At 36.3% G+C, this 20,846-nt stretch overlaps 1 long non-coding RNA gene across 1 annotated transcript in view; it reads right to left on the bottom strand.

Moving 5' to 3' along the window:
* Positions 1-20,846, bottom strand: part of LOC141572910 (uncharacterized) — a 45,072-nt gene that overhangs the window by 19,290 nt on the left and 4,936 nt on the right. The window contains exon 3 of the long non-coding RNA XR_012498462.1: positions 660-720. This is a non-coding gene — a long non-coding RNA (uncharacterized LOC141572910). The remainder of the gene's footprint in view (positions 1-659; positions 721-20,846) is intronic.

Raw genomic sequence — 20,846 nt, 5'->3', positions numbered from 1 at the left:
GCTGCACCCTCCATATACTTTGGGCAGTTAGCCTGTCCTCAGTGCCTTTGCTTCCTAGAGGCCGTATCTGCCTCATTTAAAGGGATGGGGAAGCGTCTTCTCTTCTCTACATTCTCTATGTCCAGTCATTTTCACAAACTTAGGATCCCTCCCACCACATGACTTCTGGTTCAGAAGAGGTTAAAGGTGATTGCAGTAGAAATCTGGATGCAGAGAATGCAGAAAGTTAGACTTCTACCCAGAAAGCAATATTTCATGGCACATATAAGACTCGTATTACTAGGCATGTTAGTTCAGAAGGTAAGGAAAATTAGGACTAAAGAAGCTATAGGAAAGCTGTCCTTTCAATGTACTTTGGCAGCAAACATTTGTGTGTGTATGTGCTCCTCACAAAGCTCTGTTCCCAGTGGCTATTCCCGATAATGCGGATTAAGGGGTTTAGAGGCAAACTCAAAAACACCGAGGGCTGGAGCTCTAAAAAGACAAGTCTTCATTTCCTTTCATCTTGACCCATCTCTTCTACTCCAGTTAAGTTTTAATTTCATTTATTCAACAAAGACTTTTAAAGTTCCTTTTATTTTCCACCATTGTGCCAAGTACTGCAGTTATAAATGTGTATGTATTATATTAGGCGTGATCCTTGATTTCAAGGAACTTACGGTTTCGTGGTGATTCAAGAAAAAAAGAAATCCAAAGAATTCTGGCATCCGGAAGTATTTCCTGGAATAGAGTGGTAATAACACATTGGGTCTAGTTTTGTAGATTTTGTCTTATTAAAACCAAGTCTAAATACACCTATGTAAGCATACAACCTTAGATGTTTACACCGTTAAATTTTAAGCTAGTCCTTAGGAAGAGGGCTTTTGCAATTCATTTATTCTTGGGTTTGTTTCTGAGGTATTTCTTAATACTGAAGCACTTTTCAGATGATTTAAGCAGACTCACTAATTTTGAGAGTCAAAAGGCATATCTGACAATAAGTACAGTGTCCAGTGTCCAAGAATTTTCTCTTTTTTCTAGTTTTGGTGGTTTTGTTTGCTTTGTTTAAAGAGATGTGCTTAGATATTATGTAGAATTCATATTTAACAAACAGCTTTGCAATGCTGAGTTGTGACATTCTATTTTGTTGATTCATTTGACCATCTGAAGAGTGTTTTTACAGTTTGCTATTTGGGTTCCTCACTTGGTATTTGAAACTGAGGTAGACAAAATGAGACACAAGTTCATGACGTTTTACCACAACTATTTAATACTTATTCTTTTCCTTTCATTTTCTAACTATGTATCAAAGTTTTGATCATAATGATTCTAACCTGTAATCTGTGTACTTAATGAATGCTGAGTAGATTAACACAGAGCTATATGTAGCCCATGAACTCGAAATCAGGTTATCTTGTGTATACTAAATATTCCGATTTCATCTCATTTTTCCATTCAACAAACATTTTTGTGAGGGCCTTCTAAGAGGCAGACATAGTTCTATATGTTGAGAAGACATCAGGGTATTTTATCAGATAAAATACGCTGACCCTAGGGAGCTTACATTTTAGTGCAGCTTACATTCATTTAATAAAAAATCCCAAATAACCAATTTTGAGAATGGACTCCACTTTTATGAAGGGAGACAAATGACAAGAATCCCAAGTCATCTAAAAGTTGCAGCATAGCAGAGTCCACAGGCCACTGGATTTGCAATCAGGAGATATTGATTGTAGTGGAGCTGTACTAACCCTCATTATTTTCTGGGTCTTAGTTTTCTGATCTGTTAAATAACGGCATCAAATTTCATAATATCAAAAGTCTCTTCTGGATTGAATAGTCTGTTCCTCTATGATATGTAATAGGCATTTACTTACCTATTTAATTAATTAAGGTAAATTTACGTAGAGTGAAATGCACAGATCAGAGATTTATATTTTTTAAAGTATAGAAATGTTCAGGAGTCATCTTAAACTCCTATACCGTCTGTAGCTACAGTACAGTACAGAATTATATGTTATGTTCAGAGTAATGATCCTGAGGCATTGCAGGCTGCTGAATCAGTAAGAGAAGATTTAATTATGTTCATTAGACTACTTATTAAAGCAAGAAAACACACTGAGGCAATTTAGAGATTTCAAACAAAAAGTGTCTTCTCATTATAACCATAGTTAATCAGAAACCCAATTAACCAGTATGCTGTATTCTAAGATTTTACTGGTTTTAGGTTTATTTATTCTTCTTTACAACTGTGACCAAATCACTGACCCAGACCCCAGCCATTTTACATTTATATCACTAAAATCAATGGATTATTTTTCCCTCAAACAATATGAAACGCTTCCACCAAAACAATCACTTCAGAGACAGAAGAGCAATTACTTAAGTAAGAAATAGACATCAGCAAAGTGATAAAATTTTGAGTTTTATTTTTAAATAATAAAGGGGCGAAGGCCCAGGATAAGATCGGCATTTAAAGAGAAGAGTTTTAAAGATGCAGATGCCCAAGACAGAGCAGACACTTGAGGAGATGAGCTCGGCAGACTGAAGACTTTTAAAGTGGTAGGTGCCCAGGAGAGCAGGACATTTTAAGGAGACTAGAGCCAAGCTTAGAAGACATTTAAAAAGTCATGGACTGACATTCAAGAACACATTTATTAAAGAGGCAGGGATAAAGGAGTTACTTGTCAATGGCCTGGTTTGGAAGACCCTGAAAAACTCTTTCAATCCCCCATTAATAAAAAATCTAAAAATAAAGTGAAAAATAGATATGAGTGAAGTGATAAAATTCTGAGTTTTGCTTTAAAACATTCTAGATGTAGTCTATTGAGTATATGTGCAATTAAAAAGCAAATAAAAATAAAACACCCATTTCCAAGTATGCTATTATTTGAATAAACTTAGTCCTTTCTAAATTCTAAATATTCATAAGCATTAAAATATACTAAATAAGGGTCTCTGGAAAATGTACATCACTAATGAGATTGAGTGTCAGAAATGCAAGGCTATGCTCTTTTATTTACTGTATCTAAGAAGCTAAAGCAGAATTCTTTGCAATCTTAGTGGACACTTAAACTGGCTCAACTTTACAGACAATAAAGCAAGATATAAAAATGGTTTTGGTACTCAACTTTTCATTGTAGCATTCAGGGAGGATTTTAAGCTTGGCCTTTTGTATTAAATTTATAGACTCATCTATCAACCCGAACTCATTCCAAAATTACAAATTTCTTTCACAGGATACCCCCTGTAGCATTCATTTTTGTCTTCAATCACTGAGGAAATTTTTAGTTCTTCCTATTTAGACCATGAATATCTCCTCAGGGGTTATTATTATCCTTAACAGCATTTCCATTTTTTTAAAAAAAAGCTAGACTCTAATTTCCTCCCTTCACATAGACTTTGATTAGACTGACTCTTCCATTTTCCTTTTATCAACTACTTCCTTTCACTGGTCAGTTAAGTCAGTCTTTTAGAAACATTAGTTTTTTATCCCTTTCTCTCTCTTGGTTTTCCTTTCCTGCTCACTCTTTGAAAACACCTCTCCTCATTATTCAACCTGTCAATCTAATTATTTGCATTGAGCACATAGTGGACTTCCAACAACGTGGGAAGTGAGTGTGCAAAGGACGTAAGAGATCTAGGCGTGGAGCCTGCAGTCAAAGGGCTTCCAGCCTAGTGAGGGAGACAGCAAACATATCAGAGCAATCAAAACCAGGAGGAAACCATTACACGAAACCATGTGATCCTGGCTACCAGTGTAACTCTAGTTCAGGAAACCAAGTAGCTAGAAGACTCCAAGTAGCTAGAAGACTCCAAGCAGAGAAACGAAGCCCTGGCACCATCTTCCAGGAAATTTTATGCAAATCTGCAAAGGTGTGCATCCTTCTTGGTGCTCCCTCCCAACTTTGGGGTCTACGTGAAGTTATTGGAAAACAGGAAGAGAACGAAATCAGGTGGACTGGTGGATTTATATAAACTTTAATACATCCTCTTTCTAACTGTATTCACTTAGGTGGATCACTAAGCATGATTAGGCCATTGAAAAAGTACCCAGGTATAAATATCAGAAAAGTGAAAAATGAATGTGTGTGTGTGTGTGTGTGTGAGAGAGAGAGAGAGAGAGAGAGAGAGAGAGAGACAGAGACAGAGAGAGACTTGGCCAGGTGGGACACGATCAAAAGATGCATAATCAAAGCAATACTATAGTGACCCAAAGTGCTCCAGCAACATAAATCCAACGTGTCATTGGGTAGAAATATCACAAGAGGCCTGGTGTATTAATTAATGCCTGACTCATGTGCACTGTATAAAAAAATAACTCTTTTCAAGACGTGTGACACCTGGTACTACCCCAAATAGACATGTCTTTATAAAGTCACACACTGACTTGCAGACCACCTGTACAATCTTACCCTGACCAGTACTGTCTCAGAGACTGGCTTTTAACCTCAGCAAAAGGCTTATGCCTGCCAATGCACTTGGTCTCTTCCCCAGTTTATTCTAGTTTCAAAACGTGGACGTTTTATATTTCTAAACGTGGAGGTTTTTGATTTCTGATCTGGCAGGAATGTTCCATCTCATGCTTTCTCCCAGGGGATGTTTACTGAGATCATCCACATAGGTAAGGAAAACTTCCTCACCTAAAAAGCTAAGGAAGTGCTGCACTCTGCAGGACAAAATGGCAACTGCAGCCCCGTGATCTATTAGGACAGTGTCCTATGGTTTTTGTCCACAATGTGGCGCTGCTGTTTTAAGTGTTATTGACAGCAGGTTTAGTGTGGGAAAGATGGTGGCAGCCAGGAGACGGAACAGGGGAGGGGCACAAAAGAATCGGGAGGTGTAAAGTACCGCATAGGGAATATAGTCACTAATATTGTAATAACTATATATGGTGTTATATGGGTACTAGACTTACCAGGGTGATCATTTCATAAAGTATATAAATGTCTAACCACTATGTGGCATACCTAAAACTAATATAATATTGTATGTTAACTGTAATTGAAAAATTAATAATAATAATAATAATAATAATAATAATAAAGAAGTAGGAGGAGAGAGAGGCTAAGGAAGAAAGAAGGTTCTTTCTGCCTGATAGGGCTTTCTTAGCACCCCAAATCAGGCCCATTGCAATTAAGAAAGTTATCCCTTAGCCCAAGTAGTTCATCTTGGGATCATTTAATCCAATAGTTCCCAAACCTGGCTGATCAACAGAATCACCAGGGGAACTATTTTAAAGATAGATTCCCAGCTTCTACTCCAAGAATAAATTTGGGGAGGGGCCCAGTCATCTGTCTTTTTAAAAAGCTCTACCAAAGATCAATGGTGCCTCATTTATACAAGATTTGGAAAGGAAAAACGTGTTTTAAGGAGACTCAGTCCTTGCAGGATTCTGTGAGCTCAGTTTCCCTTTCTCAATTCAATAGCAACAAATGTAGTGAGAATCTATTCTGTGTCAGTGAGTTCTCCAGGAAATAAAAGCACAATTTATTGAGTAAGCCCATCTATGCCTTAAGGAACTTACTAATCATACTTCTATTCAGTGTTTTCTCCTGTCCGTTTGGGCAAAGAATTTATGACCCAACAGACTCATAGTTCCCTAGTACCAGACTGGGTATAAGATAAAAAAGGACTGATGCTTACCAAATGGAACTGGAAAGTACAGGCCCTACATCTCTTCTTTTATTTTCTAAAATTAAGTTATAATGCATTTTGAAACAATCTTCTAGACAAATACAATTTTTCTTTGAGCCCAGAAAGGTCGAATGACTTACTCAATGTTAGTCCAGTCGTGGCAGAGCTGAGCCCAGAGCTTCACTTTATGAACGCTCTGGTCACCACGCCATGTTAGAGTTTCACCAGTGGAATTCAATAGTCTCCTTCTTCTTTGGTCCAAGACAAAATCTCATACCCCGTGGCAGGAAAGGAAAAATTGCATTGATTAAGCCCAGCTCAGAGGGAGACGCTAGCCTGGACTGTCACCCAAACAGAATTTTCTTAGAGCAAAGCAGCCTAGAGTTCGTGGAGGAGGTCTTTGCCCAGTGGTCCTGAGTGCCTAAATCTCTCAAACTGCAGACAAATACTATCAATTATTTTGTGGTGGACCTTAACACTATTTAAATGCTTATTTTCAAAACAACCAGAAGCAGTTTGTATCCTTCCTGAGAGAACTAGCCACCTGGCAATGGTGACAAATAGCAAGAACTATCAGACTATATTAGTTCCTAGCGATATTCCCAACGTATCACTAAGTAGAAAAAACAAATTGTAATAAAAATGTAGATAGTAAAGTGGTAGGAAAAATGTTTTTTCCCTATTTCATATATATATTATATATATGTATGATATATTATATATATGATATATATTTTTTCTACCATATATTTTATATATATATATATATATATATATATATATATATATATTCGAAAAATGTTTGGAAAGACATATACCTAACTTTTAACAATAAATACCTCATGGGAATGGGACTGAGGAAAGGAAAGCATTGTCTTTTTATTTTACATAGCTCTGAATTTAAAAAAAAACAACTAGAATGTGTCATTTTTGTACATTTTTAAAAAAATCAAATACAAAACAAAAAAATGAGGACAGCATAGTTACTTAATCTCTCCAGATTCCCACATAAAAACGAAGAGAACAACAGATAGTAAAACCAAAATCCATGGACTACATTTTGCAAAACTAATTGATAAGGCATCTCCATGAACCCCATATACAAGCAGGTGAGAGCAAATCACCAACAGCCATAACATCTGCATAATTTCAGCATCTGTGTGGGAAAACGCAGAGGAAGTAAAAAGACATCTAACAGACCCCAAAACTGGAAAACCCCCAAATAGCCAATAGGAAAGTGAGGTGAGTCAGTCTGAGAACACTGAGAACAAGAGATTAAACTGGAGGAGTCTGGCCTAATCCTATTAGTGGATGAATGCATGGGGGCCCATGCTAAAATCTGAAGTGGCTAGAGCAGTCTAGCCCCTATAAACTCTTGAAACTGACCAGCCGAAGGCTCCATTCCAGGACACGGCCACACACTGAGAAACTTCTGGGTGTAGAGTCAAAATTGAGCAGGATTAGGATAATAGAGCCAAGGAAAGAGAAGGTCTGGATCAAGTGTGGGAGGGGGGAATTTGCAGAAAGCAAGCCACCATATTTTTAAACACTATACTCATATCTCCTGAAAGTTCAGGAAGATAAACAGCACGTTAAAAATTAACAGCAGAAAAGTATCAAGGTTAAGAAATATAAAAGGCAGAATAACACTTCTACAGACAGAGAAAGCACACCAGAAATAGATTTAAAGTGTTATAGTCTGCTTCAAAACAAACAGAAAAACATTTTAAAATGACACAAGACGTAAAAGAATATTAGAAATCTGATATCAAAAAACTCAGAAATAAAGTGACAGAACTCATGAAAGAATTAGAATCTTAAAAATTCAGAAATAAAGACTAAATGACCAGGAACACTAGAGTGAATAAACACAACAGATAACGCATAAGAGAAATAGAAGGTGAAACAGAGAGAGATTTAAAAGCCAAAAAGAAGTGAAACAGATTTAAAAAGAAAGTGACAAATAATGAAGATAAAATAAGAACCTCAATATACAGATGAGAGATTTATACTCTCTTTGTTGTGAGAGATCCCAACTATATCGGGAATACAGATGTTTAAAACTTTTCATTAGAACCCAAATCCCACTTTCCTAGGAAAGGTATTCTCTAGCTAGTTACAAAAAGAACACTCAGGATGAGAAGAATAATATGGGTCAGGAACCCCCTATATCTTAGACTCATCCAGATTTATGGATCCTGTAGCTAATACAATTTGGGGAGCCCTCATTAAGAAAATAATACAAAAATGTCTTATTTTGTAAATTTTACAAAAACATATGGCAATTCAAGGGGCCTAACTTAGCCTGATGGGAAATCCACCTCTATCCATATCTATTTCTAATACCAGTATAGCTTGTCTTCTAGCTTTCACATGATTTTATTTATTTATTTATTTATTTATTTATTTATTTATTAAAGATTATTGGGGTGACAATTGTTAGTCAAGTTACATAGATTTCAGGTGTACAATTCTGTATTACATCATCTATAAATCCCATTGTGTGTTCACCACCCAGAGTCAGTTCTCCTTCCATCACCATATATTTGTTCCCCTTTACCCTCATCTACCACCCCCTCCCCCTTACTCTCTGGTAACCACTAAACTATTGTCTGTGTCTATGAGTTTTTGTTTCTCATTTGTTTGTCTTGTTCTTTTGTTGTCACATGATTTTTTATAAATACTTTATTTTTTAGAGCAGTTTTAGAGCAAAATTACAAAGAAGGTACAGAGATTTCCCACAAACCCATTGTCCTAACACATGTATAGCCTCTCCTATTATCAACATCCCACACCAGAGTGGTACATTTCTCACGACTGAAGGACCTACATTGACTCATCATCGTCACCCAAAGTCCATAGCTTACACTAGGGTTCACTCTGGGGGGTTTTGCATTCTCTGGGTTTGGACAAACGTATTATGGCATGTATCCATCATTATGGTATCATGCAGAATAGTTTCACTGCCCTAAAAATCCTCTGTGCTCTGGCTATTCATCTCTCCCCACAACCTCTGCCAACCACTGATCTTAGTCTCCATAGTTTTGCCTTTTCCAGAATGTCATAGAGTTGGAATCACACAGTATGCAATCTTTTCAGATCAGATTGGCTTCTTTCACTTAGTAATATACATTTAAGTTTCCTCTGTGGCTTGATAGCTCATTTATTTTTAACACTGAATAATATTCCATTGCCTAGATGTACTACAGTTTACTTACCTATTCTCTTACTGAAGGACATCTTGGTTGCTTCCAAGTTTTGGCAATTATGAACAAAGCTGCTATAAATATTCATGTGCACATTTGTGTACGGACATAAGTTTTCATTTCCTTTGGGTAAATACCAAGGAGCACGATTGCTTGATTGTATGGTGAGACTATGTTTAGTTTTGTAAGAAAGTGCCAAATTATCTTTCAAAGTGGCCCTACCAATTTGTATCCCACTCGCAGCAGCATATGGTGTTGTCAGTGTCCCAAATACAGCTAGAAGAAATGTAAAACGATAAAATCACTTTGGAAATGTTTGGTAGTTTTTTTAAATGGTAAGCATACACCTACCATATGAACCAGACATCTCATTTCTAAGTATTTACCCAAAATAAATGAAAATATATGTCCATACAAAGTGTTATACCAAACCTTTATAGCAGCTTTCTTTGTAATAGCTGAAAACTGGGAACAATCCATATGGCCATTAACAGGTGAATGCTTAAACAAAATCGGGTCTATTCATACAATGGAATACTACTCAGCAATAAAAAGAAATAGACTGTTGACAAATGAACAACATGTGAGAATCTCAAAGACATACTGTATGAAATAACCCAGAGAAAAAGAGTACATGTTGTACAATTCCACTGATATAAAATTCTAGAAAATGTAAACTAATCTATAGTGACAGAAAGTAGACCAGTGATTGTTTAGAAAACAGTGTGGGAAGCTGGGGAGGGATAGAAGTTGAGAACACAGTATTGTATAATCACAATTTGCTAAGAGAGTAGAGCTTAAATGTTCTTACCAAAAGGAAAAAAAAAAGATAAATATGTGAAGTGATGGATGTGTTAACTAGATGGGAGAAAGCCATTCACAAGTATATACATATCAAATAATCAGAATTTACATTTTAAATATCTTAGAATTATATTCGCCAATTATAATTTTAAAAAGGTAAAAAAAAAAAAAAAAAAAGGAGAGAGACTAGAGAATGACTAATAAGGAAGGGATAACCATGACTGTTGAGAAACACAGCAATAAAACACTTTCACAGGGATCCATCCAGGCTGGTACTCAGGAAACCTAGGTGGCTAAACAGTAAAGACAATGGTCAGGCAAGAAGCTGTTGATAGCCAGAGGTGAGGTGTAATTTCATCACTCCTCCCCTAGCACATAGCAGAGAGGTATGAGCAGTGGGTGGGGACAACTTTGTGTATTACTTGGTGCTCCTTTTTAAAAAGTATAAAACATATTTCTTTAGGAGCCCAGAGTAAAATAAAACCCAGAGAGTCTCCTGGAGGGCTGTGTTGTGGATAGGCTCACAGGGTCACTAGACATCATGTTTCAATCTTGTAGGACTTAAGCTGAATGGTTGCCATCTGTCTCCTTGACTTGTCCCACAATTCACCAAATTAAGGTATTCTTCTCTCTCTCCACCCTGTCTCTTAGCAGATTGCTGCTGACACAGAATTGATGCCTTCATTACTCTTTCTTTTATTTCCTCTTTTTTGTAATTGTGTAAAAAAAATAACAAAATTTACCATCTTAGCCGTTTTTAAATGTATGCTTTAGATGTGTTCAGTATAATTCACCTTGTTGTGAAACAGAAGTATCCTGTTTCCGCTTGTCCCAAACCATCTCCTTTTCTGTACTCTACTTTCTCTTAATAGCATCCTCTTCATCCAGATTCAAAATCTCAGAAACAACCTTTGACTACTTCTGTTCCACTTACTAATTCCAATCAGTTCCACTTGTAAGTTCTGTTGATTGAGTCAGCCTCCAAAATGTTTCTCATCTCATCAGTCCCTTCCTTTCCAATCCTTTTATCTCTACCCTAGTCTAAATGCTTCTTAGAAGTATTAACTTCTTGCCTGGATAAACTGCAACAGTTTTGCAGGTGATTCTCTTATCTCCAGAATCTCTCCTCTTTGATCCATTCTTCACCAAATTAACATTTTTATAAAAGTTTTTAATCATGTTATTCCTCTGTTCAGAAAAACCTTCAATGATTTCACCTACAAAATAAAATATGGTTCCCTTAGCCTTGCACACCATTCTGCACGATCCACTCTAACTTATCTTTCTAGCCTTATCTCTAATAAGCATGGTGTGACTTCAGAGGATAAACAAGATGAGCCATTGTCCATGTACAAAGCATCGCCATCAGACCATCCCGTAACACCAGTATGACACTGATTTCATTAGTGCTTTCAAAGAATGCCTTTCCTATCCCCAAACAATGTAAGTGTACAAGTCATTGTGAAGTCCCGGGCACTAAAAGTGAAATGTTCATGCTTGTTGCATGTCTACATTATTTTTTTTGGGGGGTGGGGTGGATAATAGAAATACATTTCCTTTGAGAGATCATAGAACCATATCCACTTCTCTTTATGTCCACTGCTACCGTGTTTCCCTGAAAATAAGACCTAACCAGAGAATAAGCCCTAGCATGATTTTTCAAGATGACATCCCCTGAACATAAGCCCTAGTGAGTCTTTTGGAGCAAAAATTAATATAAGACCGTCTTATTTTTGGGGAAACACGGTACCACTCTTGGCTAAACCACCATCATCTCTCACCTGGGTTACAGCAACCTCCTAAATGGTTCTCCCTGCTTCTGTTTTATTACCCCTCTAATCCATTTTTCACATAGCAACCAGAATACATTTTTCTAAAATATAAACCATATACTTCCTTGCTTAAAACCTCCTATATCTTCCCGTGGCTCTTAGAATAAAATCCAACCATCTTGAAGACTCTTACTAATTGTGGTTATTCAACTTCTTTAACCTTATCTCCAGCTATTCTCCCCTCTTTGCTTATGACGCTTTAGCCAGACAGGTCTTCTTTTTGCTCCATAAACCTGCCTAACTTGTTCCTACCTCTGTACCTTTGCATATACTGTTCCATTCATGTGGAATGCTCTTCCCTAGGTGTATACCAGATGGTTCCTTCCTGTCTTTCAGGTCTCACCTCATATATCACCTTCCTCAGAAAGGCCTTACATGACCACACAATCCAACGTTGGCCTCTCGTCATTTTCTGTTGTCTTGTTTCTTAGCACATAGTATCTGAATTTTTTTTAATTTGTTCATTATTTATCTCCCAAGTTACCACCATCTCTGCCTTGTAAACTCTATGACAACAAAAGTTAGCTTCTGTCTTCGTCACAGCTGTCGCCCTTGTGCATCAACTGGCATCTAGCACATCACAGGCACTTATTAAATATGTGTTGAATGAATAAATGAACTACTTTCAAGCAGTCTGGAAAGACAGCAGCCTGTTCTCTTCTTAAATATCTCCAGAGAAGAGTCCACCATTTCCCCCCCACCATTTTTAATAACAACGAATTGCAGTATCCAATAACTTTCAGTTGTCAGAAAGGTCCTCCCAATGAGACAGGTTAGTTAGCATGTCCCTAGGTAGACAGGGAGGTCCCTGGTAGAATAAACAAAGACAGTCATATCCTAAAACTCCAGGTTTTAGGATATCACTCCTTCATTCCAGGACATAATGTAACAAGGCCTTGGGGTTAATCATAAAATTCCTTTTGGCCTGACAAACGGAGCAGATCTGATAGATAAGAGTGGGTTATTTTGCTAATTCCTTCAGGATGGGCAAGCGGACCAAACCTGGTAGATGAATTTCATTAGAAGGCACCTGCTCCCCTTTCCCAAATAGGCAAGGGAAGGTATGAAAGTAAGAGTTTTGCCTCAGTCACTGGACACCCTCGTTCGGGACCCCCGCCCGCTCAGGAGCTCTGACCCTTTGCTTTCAATAAACTCTCCTCTTTTTAAAACTCTTTGCCTCTCCTGGGTCCGTGTTTTCATTCTTCAGTCTCACGAGACAAGATCCTGGGACTCACTCCAAAATCCCCTACATCATTTGCGGACTTACAGAGACATATTCCTCCTTCACCAATATCCAACCTAAATCCTTCCTAAAGCAGCTTCTGTCTCTTTTCACTTGGTCCTCAAGGGAATCATTAAATTGCCTTTTCTATAGTCAGTAATAAATTGGTTATTAGGCCATCTTAACTCCAGCGCTACTTCTCATACTTTCTAACATTGTTCTTTTCTGATCCTTGTCAAAGTTCTCTGTCTCAAGCTTCATGTGTGAGCCCAATAGTGACACAAATATGACTGCTTGAAATAATGCCTACGTAAGAAAACCTCAACTTACAAGTACCTACCTTAAAAAGGGCAGTGCTTATATCATCCTACCGCTTTCTTCATCTCTTTTCCATAGGTTATACACATTTTTTCATAAGAGCTTTTTGTGAAAATGCTTGGATCTTCTCAAGAATCTCTAAGTTCAAATGAGAAGTTGTGAAATAGCTAAAGGACGCAGATCCTAGAAAAGCTTCTCAATATGACTGGCCTGCCTGCATTTTGGCCACTAAATACAACGCAGGTTACAGGCATAAGGTCTGAAATTCCAACACCCCAGAGAATGTAACTTTAGTGAGAAGTTTTTAAGACTAAAAGTGGGTTCACATAGGAAGTAAACTCCTTCAAAACTGAGACAGAGGGTGGGAAATAAAAACTGAGGATCCTATAAAGTAGCCAAGGCTATCTATGAGTAGAATTTGGTTTTGCTGGACAGTATAGCACTGTGGTAAAAATAACAAGCTCTGGAGTCAGGCACACCGAAGTTCAAATGCTAGCTTGCCACTTAGCTACTGTATAAACCTGGGCAACTCACCTTGCCATTCTAAGCCTCAGCTTCTTCACCCAGAAATGAGGGCAGTAATAATACTGTATCCCTCACAGAATTGTGAGAATTAAATGACTTAATTCATGTAAACCCCTTTATAGGATCATAGGAATTGCTCAATATATTTCAGTCACTTCTATGAGTTCTATCTTCTCTAAATTCATTTATTTCTGTGGTTTCAAATTTTACCTTTTAACTCTTTAAAGTTTTTGAAATTAAAGTGTGTTTGTTTGTTTGCTATTTAAGGACCTTGTCATGGCTGAACTAAAGGAAGAAAGGACTTTTTCATACCTAAGTCAGGATAGCTAGGGGGATCAGAGTATATTGAGACACTACATGTGATGATGGCGGCAGCTTGGATAGCTCTGCAGGACCATGTATGGAAAAAAAGGCACGTCAAAAATCCTCATATAACTTTTTTTTTCTCCTATAACTTTTGACTCCCCGAAAACTTAACTACTATTAATATAAGATGAAAATAGACTTCAAGGCTAAAATCTTTAAATCAGACAGAAAGGAACATTTCACATTAATAAAAGTTCAAATCATTAAGCAGGTATGATTATCATAAAATTTTATGCACCTAACTCACCGATTCAGAATTCAGGTTTATCAAATGCTTTCAGGGCAAAAGCTGGCTTTATGCTCAACTCATCTTTTTGGGTTACTGCTTTCCCTTATTTAATTATTGGTTTCATCTCAGAGTATTCCTTATTATCTTGTCAGCTCATCAAATTCATAAAAACAGATTTTAAAATATATTCTATCCAGCATATTTAGATGTTTTCAATGCAAGAGTTGCTTGAGGTATTAGTCGGCTATACTAATAGAAGTGGAAGTTCTGGATCAAGCTTCTCAATTGTATAAATTCAAATTTTTTATTCTTCTGTATGTGTATTTATCATTCCTTCATTTTTAAGATAGATTTTATATTTTAGAACAGTCTTAGATTTACAGAAAAGATGCAAAAATAGTTTAGACTTCCCATACACCCCACACTCGGTTTTCTCTATTATCATCATCTGACATTAGTATAATTTATATTACATTTGTTACAATTAAAAATCAATACTGATATATTATTATTAGCTAAAGTTCACACATTATTAATATTTCCTTAGTTTTTACCTAATATCTCTTTCCTGTTTCCTTTGAAAAGTTGAATATGGATAATAAAAGCTCAAGGGTAAACACTAAAAGAAGAGAGTATATAACTTCCAAGTTATTAGGGGGAAATAAAATTTTTTTAAAAAATTCAACCACTTTAAAATAAGGCATGGAAAGATACATGAGAGGGTGGTGAGGCAAATAGAAATGAAATCACACACAAAATAAGGCAGGAGGAAATTCAAACATGTCAGTAATTACAATAAACATAAATGAATTAAATGGTCCCATTCAAAGCAAACATAGATTGATTTAAAATAAATCTATCTCAATGGAGTTTATAAGAAAGACAGGACACAGAACATTTTTAAGTAAAGGAATGGAAAAAGATATACCAGCAAACACTAACAATACTATACCAGGAAAAAGATATACCAGGCAAACACAAACACTAACAATAACAAGAATCTGGTTAGCTATATTAATAACAGACAAAATAAATTTTAAGGGAAAAAGCATTACTTGAGAGAAAGAAGATCAATTCATCAGGAAGGTTTAATAATTCTGAACAACGTATTTCATAATTTTATCTAGTGGACGTACTAGAAGATACCCAACATTACAACGTATATATTCTTTTAGAATGAAAAAACGCTTAGAATTGAGTTACATAAATATATTGCATATATAATACAGCTAAAGCAGTAGCAGAAAGGAAATTTATAACTTAGATGCTTTGTAAAAGAAGATGACCAGGATAGGGTGGCTTGAGTGTGCCTCCAACGTGGTAATTGGCTTCCCCCAGAGCAAGCGAGCCAAGAATGAGTACAAAATGGCATACGACTTAAGAAGTTAGGAAAGGGAAAACATAATACATCCAAAGAAAGTAAATAATAGGAAGGAGATAATAAAAATAAAATTAAAAAATGATACTTTATATAGCATTTTCTATGTGCTGAGCTCTGTTCTAATTCGTGGTGCTTATTAATTTAAGAAAATCATACAACACGGAAGATGAACAAAACCAAAATTTGATTTTTAGAAAAAAACTAGTAAAATTTGAAAACCTCTGGCAAGATTGATCAAGGAAAGAGAAGGGGGATCCAAATAGTAATAAGTATAAAAATGAGAACACTATAAATATGACAGAGATTAAGTAGATGCTAATGGTATATTATGAAAAACTATATATCAACAACTTTGAAAACTTGCATGAAATGAACCAGTGTCCAGAAAAAATTATAACTTACTGAAAAGTTATAAGACTGGCTCAAGGATAAATAAAAACCCTGAATAATTCTATAACCATTAAGTCATTGAAACAATAGTTTAAAATCTTTCCAAAAGAAACAGTACCAGATGGTTTACCAGTGAGTTCTAACATATACTCAAGGGCCAATTTCACCTTACATAAACCAATCCAGGCTATAGAAAAAGATCAATCACTCCTCAACTTCTATTGCGAAGCTAGCAAAATCCTGATACCAAAACTTGACAAGAACTTTATAAGAAAGGAAAATTATAGGCCATACTCAATACATAGATGTAAAAATCCTAATACAGTAGAGTGTTAGAAAACTAAATCTAATAATGTACAAAAGTGACAATACAGTATGACCAGATTGGGTGTATCCTAGGAATGCAAGCTTGGTTTAACATTAAAAACTCAACCAATATAATTCATTATTTGCATTATTAAAGAAAAATGTTCATTCACTAGATAGTTAAAATGCATAGGATAAAATTCAATATCAATTCATAATTTTAAAAATATCCCTTATAAAACTAGGAATAGTTGGAAAATTCCTTAATCTAATAAAGCCTCTACAAAAACTCCCTATATTAATTATCCATTATTGCATAATAAATCACCCAAAAGCTTAACGGTTTAACACGACAATCAATATTTATGTTCTTATTTACAATAGCCAAGACATGGAAACAACCCAAGTATCCTTCAATGGCTGACTGAATAAAGAAGATACAGCTTAGGGTTTCTCAAAAGGCTGCAGTCAGGAATGGTTAGTCCACAGCCAGCTGAAGGTGTGGTTTAGTCCACAGTCGCTGAAGGTGGCTCACTCACAGAGCTGGAAAACGGGTGCCGGCTGCTGCCACACTGACCCTCCCATAGGGCTACTTGGCTATGCTCCCAACATAGCCTCTAGCATCCGGAAAACAGCAGCAGGAATATTAGGAAAATTTCTCCATCTCATAAAGGATATTTACCTACAATAAAAATCATATTTCATGTGAAATGTTAAAAACATTTCCATTAAAATAAGATAAAGAGGCTACTACCAACATTATATTCAAGTTTAGCCAATGCAATAAAACAAGGAAAAGAATCGAGCAGCACAAATAGTGGAAAGGAAATGCAATCTGGTGATATCTATCAAAATATTAAGTACATACATCCACAAATTTTAGACGGCCGATTGAACACATACAGTTTGCCCTTTTCCCTATCGGGACCACTCATTAAAATAATGGCGACGACATAACATATAAATAACTAAAACTTACAGTGGTGAAAATAATGAGGGAGCCCATAAGCAAATGAAAGATTTTAACCATTATTTGGAAGGTAGGGAACGGATAAAGAAGGGGAAGCTACTGCCAACAGTACTCGTACATGTGGAGGGTGATACACCAAGGGGCTGAGCAGTCGGACTGAATCCTGGAGAAGATTTTAACTGGCAAATACCAGGTACAACAGAGGGAATAAAGGAGATGTGGAACGTATTAATTTAAAGTCTGTATGCAGGACAGCTGACCCATCAACTGCACTCTCACTCCATCAGCCAAGGAGCTACCCCTCTGGGAAATAAATGAAGAGTTCTCAAAATAAATCAAATGGCTCCATGTAAAGGGGTTCAATGTGCAAAATGCAGCCTCTGGAATCATAGAACCTTTGTTTCAACATCTGATGTGTGGGATTTGACCATCACGTGAAAGGGTCCTACATGTTAAAATCTGAGATTATACAACATCTGAATAAGAATACAAGATTTGTTGGAGTTACATGTTTAAAGCTATCTATACCATGTGTTATGGGTGTCGTTGTAAACCCAAAAAGATATGTTGATGTCTTAACCTCCTCTATCTTAGAATGGGACCTTATTTAGAAATAGGGTCATTGTAGACGTAATTAGTTAAGATGAAGTCATACGGAAGTAGGGTAGGCTCTTAATCCAATATGACTGGTATCCTTAAAAGGAGTAGAAGAGACACAGAGACACAGATACACAGGAGCGCACCACGGGAGGACCCAGGCAGAGACTGGAGTGATGTGTCTGCAGCTAAGGAATGTCAAGGATTGCTGACAACCCCAGAAACTAACAACAACAAAACCCAGCTTGGAACAGATATTTCCTGTGAGCCCCCAAGGTGTCCTGCTGATACCTTAATTTTGGACTTCTGTCTCCTGAACTGTGAGAGGACACATTTTTGTTGTTTTAAGCCTCCCTGTTTATGGTACTTGGTTAAAGCAGCCCCAGGAAACTAATACACCATACACGTGAGTACTCTCTATCAATTTTTCTTTCTCAGTCTTGCATATTTCTTTCCCTCTTCGCATCCTTGAAAAACCAATGGAAATGGAACAGTAGAGTAAAAAGAAATGGGTTAACCAGGACCCCTGGGTTACTGATTACTTCCTGTCTACATTTCCTCTACAAAGACAGAGAGGTCTGAGTCTTGGTCATTTACTGTGAAAGAGGATCATAGCCACAAGTTGAATGGATCATAGCCACAAGTTGTTATTCAACACTAAAAGTCTCAGCCAGGTATCACTGATTTAAGTTGATGTAGTCCTTTTTGGTTGTACAAACATTTTGGCCCCTTCCATCCACTATGACAGAACCACTAGATTCTCTAAGTCATCTGTTTTAGAAAGCATTTTGCTATCCCAAGTTTCTTTCTGCTCTCAGCATTCTTCTTTTGGAAAAAAAAAAAAAAAACATGGAATATTCAGGGCCCGCTGAGAAGCTCAATTTGACAGAGATTACTATCTCCTTTCTCATTCTCTCTTTCATCCAGATTCCCAGGGAAGGAAACCTGATTGGCTCAGCTAGGGTGAATGCCAAAGTAGTTGTCTTGGGTGTGGAGAGGAATGCTGCCATGTGGTACAAAATCCACTGCTGGAGGGCCCCCATGGGGGTCAGATAGCCCATAAAAGTAGTCATTATGAACTGAGTAGACACTCCAAAAGGGTTCTACTAAAGCTTTTATTTATACTAATTTGGATATGAATATCCTTGAATATGAATATCCTGATAAATATTATCTGATTAGTTCCTTAGGATAAATCCCTAAAGGTGGAGTGATTGGGTTAACATATATTAATATGACTAAAGTTTTAAATTCATGTTATCATATTTTTCTCCAAAGTATTAGATTAGTTCACATTCCTACCAGGAGTATATAAAATGACCATTTGACAAAACACAACACATTTATCAGTAGTGGATCTCATATTTTTACACCTTTGCCAATTTGATGAATAAAGATGGTATCTCATTGTTTTATTCTGTCTTTTCTCTTATAACTAGTAAAGCCAAATATTTTCACCGGCTTTTTGGATATTTTTATTTCTTAATTTTTGAACAGCTTATTCATATGAATTAGCCATTTTTAAATAGGGCTTTTTATTTTCATCCTAATGGTTTGTAATAGCTCTTTACATATTAAAGAAATTTACTTTTTAACATATATATAGGAAATATTTCTAATAATATTTTTATTTTGTTTATAGAGTGGGGTTTTTTTTTGGGGGGGCTGCCTGGTTAAATCTAAAAGGATGCTTTTACCTAAATATTAATGTCTTCCGATCGACTTTAATAATAGATTTTAAAAAATACTCTGGAGAACAATGGATTAAATATTAACAAATGAATCTTGACTACTTAATGAGTATGAAGTGCCAAGCAAATACTCAGTCACTAGCAGTCTCTGTCATACTAAACAGACACCTAATTCCATCCTCTTTTATTCACTGCTATAGTTCAGTCTTTGTCTCTTCTCACCTAGATTTCTGCAACTGGCCCTAAATTGCCTCTGTCTCTAAGCCATCTTTCATCACTGCCAAAAAATAATCCTTCTGATATACAAATTTTATATCACACATCTGCTTAATCCCCTTTGATGGTTGCCAACTGCCTTCATAATAAAATCCAAACTCCCTAGTAGAAGGCCCTTCCCCACTTGCTTTCTACCTGATTTCTCTGGCTTTCCTTCTAGTATCTCCATGCCACACACACTCCAGCCACAATGGACTAATTATAGTTTTCCAAATGTACCCTGTTGTTTCACAGATTTGTAAAACCTTCGGTTATTCCTTCTATGTGGAACCCCTCTCCTCTCCATCACGATTGATGAACTCTCATTCATTTTTTTTTTAGACTCAACCATGTCTTTGCATATTCTAGGAGACTTTCTGCATCTTCTGCCTGATTTTTTGTTTTTGTTTGGTGTGTTGTTTTGTTTTGTTTTAAGTATACAGCCTCTATGCTTTCATAGTGCTCCATGCATGTCTCTCTTTTAGCATTTTTAAATGTTTACTAGTCTGTGTCTTCCAGAAGACAATCCATGTGCTGACAGCCTCCTCTATCACTATAATTGAGAGTCTTACACAGGACTTGACATATTATAGGCCATTAAGTTTTTGCCAATTAAATATATTGACAAATTAACATTTCCATGTTTTCTCAGAAAAAAAGTACAACAAAGCATAGGTGCCACTATCAAAGTTTTAAACAGGGATTAAACAATATAGCAGAGCATGAGGATATTAATAATAATTTAAAAGAGTACTATCACTCAGAGTATTCAGTATATTGCTTTTCTACCCTATGCCTTAATTGCCACATTTTTAGGTCTAAAAGACTATTATCAAGCACACAACTTCAGAAGATAAACTAGGGTAGAAGATGATTACATTTGGTTATATTCGTCCATGCTTCAAAATATCAACGGCTGGTATAAAATTCCAGGAGACCTAAGAACATCTTATTTTCATATATATAGTGTTAAAAGTTATTGAATAATGTAATATAATTCATATTTAGAGAAATCATGCAAATGTAGTTCATTTTTTCATGGAACCCTTGATTTGAGGATACCGAGAGGAAACTCCATGCCTAGGATTTGGAAAAGATGAGAGGAGTTTAAGAAGGTTATATAAACTTCAAAATTGAT

This window comes from Rhinolophus sinicus, linkage group LG07 (genome assembly GCF_036562045.2).
Source record: "Rhinolophus sinicus isolate RSC01 linkage group LG07, ASM3656204v1, whole genome shotgun sequence".
Taxonomy (NCBI): Eukaryota; Metazoa; Chordata; class Mammalia; order Chiroptera; family Rhinolophidae; genus Rhinolophus; species Rhinolophus sinicus.
Note: the sequence above shows the minus strand (reverse complement) of the source record. Positions and strands in the feature narration are given on the sequence as shown.